Genomic DNA, 6487 nt, shown 5'->3' on the forward strand with positions numbered 1-6487 from the left:
CATGGTACCAGGCGGCAGGTTTGCCCGTCCCTGTGTGGCCGCGATCGCCGGAGCCCTGGCACGTGTCTGGGTAGGGAGCGGGGAGAGCTGGCGTGAGGGGAGTGGGTGCAGTTAGCCCCGTCCTGCTTGGAGAGCTGAAGGCTGTGGTTCTCAAGGGCTCTGGACACTGTTGTCTGGAGCATCTGTCTCTGCTGACAGAAGCAAAGCCAGTTGCTCTCGGACCCACTGTGAGGCTGTCCCTGACCTCAGGTCTGCATGTGCACTTGGCCGCACACTGTGAATTGTGGCCTCTTCTCCAAGGTCCAGACCTCCTAGGCAGGTTCGAGCCCAAGGAACAGTGTCTACATTGTGTGTCTCCGGATTCTCTGGTGTCGGAGAGCAGTGCTGAAGAGACCTCAAAGGCAAGCGGTGGTGCTGGGGGGCAGCAGACATTCTGGAGCATTCCATCCATCCCTTTGCCAATTCAGTACCCACTTCCCCCTTTTAAACTAAACTCCAGGTAAGGACAGAGAGAACCGAGCTTTTGCCCTGCCTGCTGCTGCAGGTGTAGACCCCAGATCCCCCGTGTGCGAGCTTCTGCCCCTGGGATGCAGCCTTCTCTGCTGCAGGTGTAGACCCCAGATCTACAAGCTTCTGCTCTTGGGGCATGTTCTTTTGCAAGGGTCACACTGTTCTTAGACAGACTCTAGTTTAAATGAAAATTTATGGGATTAGCCTAAACTCTAAACTCTCCTGCTGTCGGAGCTGCGATGGGAAGTGACGGTGCGGAGGCGTCGCCCAGCGTGGGAGGAGAGGCCGGAGCTCCAGTGCGTCTCACTTCTGCATCTGGAGGGCAGATGTTGCTGGTAAAAATCCCGTTGCTACACTCATCTCGTGTTCCTCTGCCCTCGGCTGCTCGCTTCTGGTGGTGGTGGTCCTCACCTGCTCGGTTGGCGCAGACGCCCTTCCCGAGAGGTGCCCTCCAAGAAGCCTTCCTGGTGTGGGCAACTCGTTTGCCGTTGGCTCTGATGGTGGGAAGTGGGAATTCTGAGAGGTTTCCCAGAGGATCTTCTGAATTCCAGACACACTGCTGCCTGCCCCTGTCCGGCAGCTGCTTGTCCCCGAGGGAGTGGGGAGCAGTGCCCCAAGCTGTCAGAGTCCGCCGGCTTTGCCTTTTGGTTCATTGGCACAAGGCGTCCCCTGCAGCCCGATGGCCTCTCGGCCTGCAGGCCACTGGGACACCTGTGTCCGTCTGTGGAGCAGATCTTCCTCAGGAGCAGATACGCCCAGGTACACCAGCAGGGCCCCAGATTCTGAGACGCACCAGTGGCTGGCGGCGTGGGAGGGACCGTCCCCGCCTCGCATGCTTCCTCCAGCTGTGTGTTGTGGGGAAGGCCATGGTGTGAAGCATCGCCGGCAATTCAGGACAAGGGCTCCGCTGCAGGCTGGCATCTCCACTGGAGCCCTGCCATGCTGTCAGGCCGCTGCTCGGGGTGCAGAGCCTGTGCTGAGGTGGGGTGCGTGCCTGGCTTCCGTGGGAGAGGGACCTCTCGGAAGCAGCGCTCTCAGAACCACGGCCATGAGTCCGGCTTTCTGGGGGCCACTGCCAGGCAGGGAAAGGTCACGGACGTCCACAGGTGGGTCCTGGTGTCCCTGAATGCCAGGGGCGAGCCCCCACGCCAGAGGGGACCTCTGTGTGTTGCTCCATTTAGGAGCTCTAGCTGCTTCCGTCCCCCGGCCCTTGTCCACAGTGAGAGCCCACCTGCCGCCGAATCCGCTCCTGTTCCCTCCGACATCCTGTCCGTCACCGCCCGCTTTCCTACGGGCCCATCCCCAGGGCCGTTGTGTGCACCAGGTCCCGCGGACGCTGCCGCGCTGCCTCTGGACCAGCCCTACCAGCCTTCACCTTCCGGCGCGACCAGCGTCGTTCTTCAGAAACCAAACACCTTTTTTCCAGGCGGGGCTCCTGGCTGGCTTTGGTGGTCAAGTGTCGATACCTGGTTTCGGCTCAGGGCGTGATCTCAGGATGGTGAGATCGAGCCCCGCATCGGGCTCTGTGCTCCATGTGCCGCCTACTTGAGATTCTCTCTCCCTCGTCTCTAAAATAACATCTTGAAGAGCGAACCGTCTTTTTCACTGGCCGCAGGCCGGAGGAAACGGCAGCGGACCGTGGGCATCGCTGCGGTAGCGGCACACCTGCTGTGCCTTCAGGACACGCTCGAGCCCAGGCTCGTGTGTACGTCACTTCGGTGTAAGGATCGCATGCTCGCGCGACTGCGCAGCCCAAGGCCACGAGGGGTCAGATGGCATGCGACAGGCTCCAGTCACGGACCAGGTGTCCCTGGTGATACGCAGCGTCTGAGTCCCAGCGTCTAGAGGGCAGCTCAGAGCTCGGGAGGAGGACAGTCATGCGCAGGAGAAGCCTCAGGGTTCTGCCCCAGGTGCCGGGGCCTGCTGGAGGCCCTGTGTCAGTACTGCGGCCCGAGGGCCAGGGCACTGTCTCTTTCTGGACCTCACGCAGAGCTGGCATATTGTGGGTCCGTTGGTGCTTGTCTGCACGGCACGCCCACATCTGGTACGTGTTGCTTCCAGAAGCCGGGAGTCTCACTGGTGTCTTTCCTCGTGGCTGTGGTTGTGAACAGTCCCCGATCGCTGGATCCCTGACCCTTCAAGACCTCTCCTCTCCCTGCCCCCACCCCCGGTATCCGTGTATTTTGTCCAGGCGTCCAGGGCATGCTTCCTGTCCACACACGCCATCGGTGGCTGAGCTGTTGGCACGTCCCGCAGGATGGGACTGTCAGGCTGTGGGTCCTCCAGCGTACTCGCGCCCTGGCGAGGTGACCCAGCCCTTCCACACGACCCCGGAGCACACCCTGCTTGTGGTGGGTCCTGCAGCTGGTGGATGAGAATGTGTGCCGGAGCGGTCCTGCGGCCGTCTGTGCCCATGAAGTGACCGCATCTGAGGCAGCGTCTGCCGCTGGGTTCTGATCTGATTCGATGTGTCGCAGCCCGTGGCACCCACCATGCCCACCTGCCTCTCTCCTAGGTGCACTGGGCGCAGGTCCCGCGTCTCACGTCTGGGCTTCCCACTAAAGCAATACTGCTTTTGGGTTTTTACCATCTCGGAGGAAAGAGGTTACTCTGCAGGTCTCCGCTCTGCCCTCCCCACTGTGTTAGACCTTGTTTGAGGGTCAGGGGACTCAGCCAGCCCCCTAGGAAAGAGATTCTGGGTGTGAGCTGCTAGTCCTGGGAATTTGGGGGATGGATGTGGCTGTGTAGTGACCTCTCTGTTGACCGGCCCTGGGGACTGTTGGCGTACTCAGCCGAGGGGGGCGGTGTCCGTGGCTGCCCACATATTCCCGTCCGCAGCGCTCCCTGACGGGGCGGCTGCCACCGGTCTCTGGGGGCTGGTCCTGCTGCGCACTCCAACCCTGCAGCCTGTTGACGAGGACCCGCTCAGGACCCGACACCAGGTCCCGTCCTTGCCACTGAGACTGGGTGACTAGTGTAGGGGGTGGCAGTTCCCTGTGTCACCGTCGTTGGTAGGGAACGACAGTCACCACAGACTGGCCAGGTTTGCCGGGGTCCCCTGACCGGTGTATTTTCTCTGTCTGGATGCTGCTTGTAGACGTTGGGTACCAAGTAAGCCACTCGTTAAAAACCCAACTAAAGTAGGGGCACCTGGTGGCTCAAGTTGGCTGAGCATCTGCCTTTAGCTCAGGTCATCATCCCAGGGTCCTGGGATCGAGCCCCACGTCTGGGGTGGTGCTCCTTGCTCAGCAGGGAGCCTGCTTCTCCCTCTGTCTGCTGCTCCCCTGCTCGTGTGCGCTGGCTCAAGTAAAATTGCAAATAACAACAAAACTCCCATACTCGTACCTTCCAGAGCTTTGGGTTCTCTTTCTCTGAGGTGTGCCCGGGAATCCCGGCCGGGGCAGTGCCTGTGCGCTGTGGCCATCGGGAGGTCTGGAGTCAGAACGTTTCACCTGAGCCAGTACTGTGTCAGCTGCGCCATGCAGCCCCGGAGCAGGGTCGGTCCTCCCCAGAATTCTGCCGTGTGATTCTGAGAAAGTTAGCAGGTGTTTTCTTGGGTGAGACTGTGCTCCCGTCTCCACGCCTGCAGGGCTGACCCCGTTCCGGAGCTGGAAGCAGGAGGAGGTGTGGGTATTGCGTCTCGGGTTCCTGGCCATCACCTAGTGCTGTGTCCATGTCTCCCCACAGGAGTGGCTTAGGGCAGTGCAGGGGGACATCCCTGTGGCTGGGGTGGGGGGGGGTCTCTCTGGGACTCAGGGTTAGGGATCAGCAGAGCCCACCCCAGACGCCCATGCTGGCTCGCAGGCCTGCTCTGCTCCGTGTCTTGGCAGAGATGGCAGGTGTTTGCCAGACCCCCGCCAGTTCCCTGGTGCTCTGCACACACCACAGCTGCCCCTGGATGGCAGGCATCCTTCACGTCCACAGGATGTCTCCCCCAGCCCGCCTTCCCTCCCTGGCTGGTGTCTGGACGCTGGCCGTGGGCCTGTCCACTCCTCAGGGGCCGGGCTCCTGGCAGACCTCCTGGAGGACACATTCCCAGATGTTACCTGGGAAGCAGCAGGAGGAGGTCAGTTTCTCCAAGCGGACCCGGTAGAATGAGACCCAGGTATCAGGTCCTTTGTCGGGCACCAAAAGCAGAACCCTCCGTCCCGTTCACTGAGTTCGAGTTCACAGCACCAACCCTGAGCACGCTGATGGGTGAGTCGGCCAGTAGAAGTACTACTCACAAAACCCAACAGCTCAGGCTTGCACAGTCGGCCGTGTCCCTGTGAGGAGAGGCTGGAAGCCCTCGGGTCGGGAGCAAGCACACAGCCGCCCACAAGTGCTCGGGAGCAGCCGGCCGCGGAGGGGCGGCCGCAGTGGGACCGGCAGAAACCAGCGAGGCAGGCGTTTGCTGCAGTGGGTCTGTGCGCTGACTCAGCGCGCGTCCCGCTAGGGGAGGTCTGCGGTGCCCCACGCTGGTGGTATTTGCTGTGGTTTGGGAAAAGTGAGGATTTCAACAGATCACACGCACTAGATACAAAACCAGAGTCATTGAGGCACGCCGGGTCAGGGGGCGCCTGGCGGGGTGGCATGCTCCCGAGCCGGCCCTCCCCATGCTGATCCCGGGGGGGCTGCCTGAGTGTGAGGCTGACTGCGGGGCCACTTTCTGTGGAAGGCCCAGAGGTGGGCCTGTACTGTGCAGAGAAGGAAGCCACTCGCCTCTGATTCTTGGTCCTCATTCCCGGAAAACATCCGGTGTTCATGGCCGGGTTCCTTGCTGGCCGTGTCCCCTGCGTAGGGCCTTGACCCTGCGCGTCCCTAGTACTCCTCAAATCCCCGTTTTCTCCCCCTTGTCTGGCTTCGTGGCGCTCTCCAAAGTTGCCCAAGGGGATTCAGACTCTTTCAATTACACCAAGTACTTAATTTTTCTCGTTCTTACCTCCCATTAAGGAATTCCAGGGAGAAATCTTACTTTCCTTAAACTAGATGTCAGACCAAATTTCTTTCCCAAATAAAAGCATTCTCTACGCAGGAGATGAGCAAACCAACACTTACAAGTCACAAAAAGGTGCAGTTGGGGCGCCTGGGTGGCTCAGTGGGTTAAAGCCTCTGCCTTCAGCTCAGGTCATGATCTCAGGGTCCTGGGATCGAGCCCCACATCGGGCTCTCTGCTCAGCAGGGAGCCTGCTTCCCCCTCTCTGCCTACTTGTGATCTCTGTCTGTCAAATAAATAAATAAAATCTTTAAAAAAAAAAAGTGCAATAGGATTTTGCTCTAACTTCAGATTTTCTTCCCCGCTTGCTTTTATGCTGAAGACTCCCAGCTATGTCGAGCCCTGACCTTGGGACTGCACCTTCTGCCTCCTGGACAGTGGAGCGCCAGCAGCTCACAGGCCACATCCCCTCACTAGCGTCCGCTCCGCTTGCCCTTCCTGTGCGCGCTGTCTCCACGGAAGGCACCACCATGAGCCCAGACTCCGGGGCTAGAAATTCAAGGGGCACACGCCGGCCCCCTCTCAATTTCCCACCCGTCCTGCCACCTCAGGTACTGCCCTAGCCTGTCCCTGTTCCCGTCTAAGGACTGTGGAGACCCCGACTTCTCTTGCCTCTCCAGTCCGTCCTCTGAGCCAGAGAACTTCACTTCCCAACCACCAGTCCGATGGGGTCATTCCTCCAGACACACCTTCCGTGCATAGCACACTGGTTTCTCCGTGCTCAGTGTCCAAGGTCCCCCCATTCCCACCAAATGTGGGCCTGTACCTCCCACATGACTTCTTTGCGCACAGGAGTTTCTGCAGGTGAGAGCGAGGTCGGCCCCACGTGCAGCGGCGAGCGGCTTCGTCTCGGTCCTGCGTCTAGTGTCCCGTCCCGGAGCTGCGCGCTCCTCGCGGACGTCTTTTCGGACCTGTTCACTTCAGAGCACGAAGGGGAGGGGCGGGGGAGGGGCAGAGGCCCAGGCAGACGCCCCACTGAGCATGGAGCCCGATGCAGGACCT

The sequence above is a fragment of the Mustela nigripes genome, chromosome 5 (genome assembly GCF_022355385.1).
Source record: "Mustela nigripes isolate SB6536 chromosome 5, MUSNIG.SB6536, whole genome shotgun sequence".
Classification (NCBI taxonomy): domain Eukaryota; kingdom Metazoa; phylum Chordata; class Mammalia; order Carnivora; family Mustelidae; genus Mustela; species Mustela nigripes.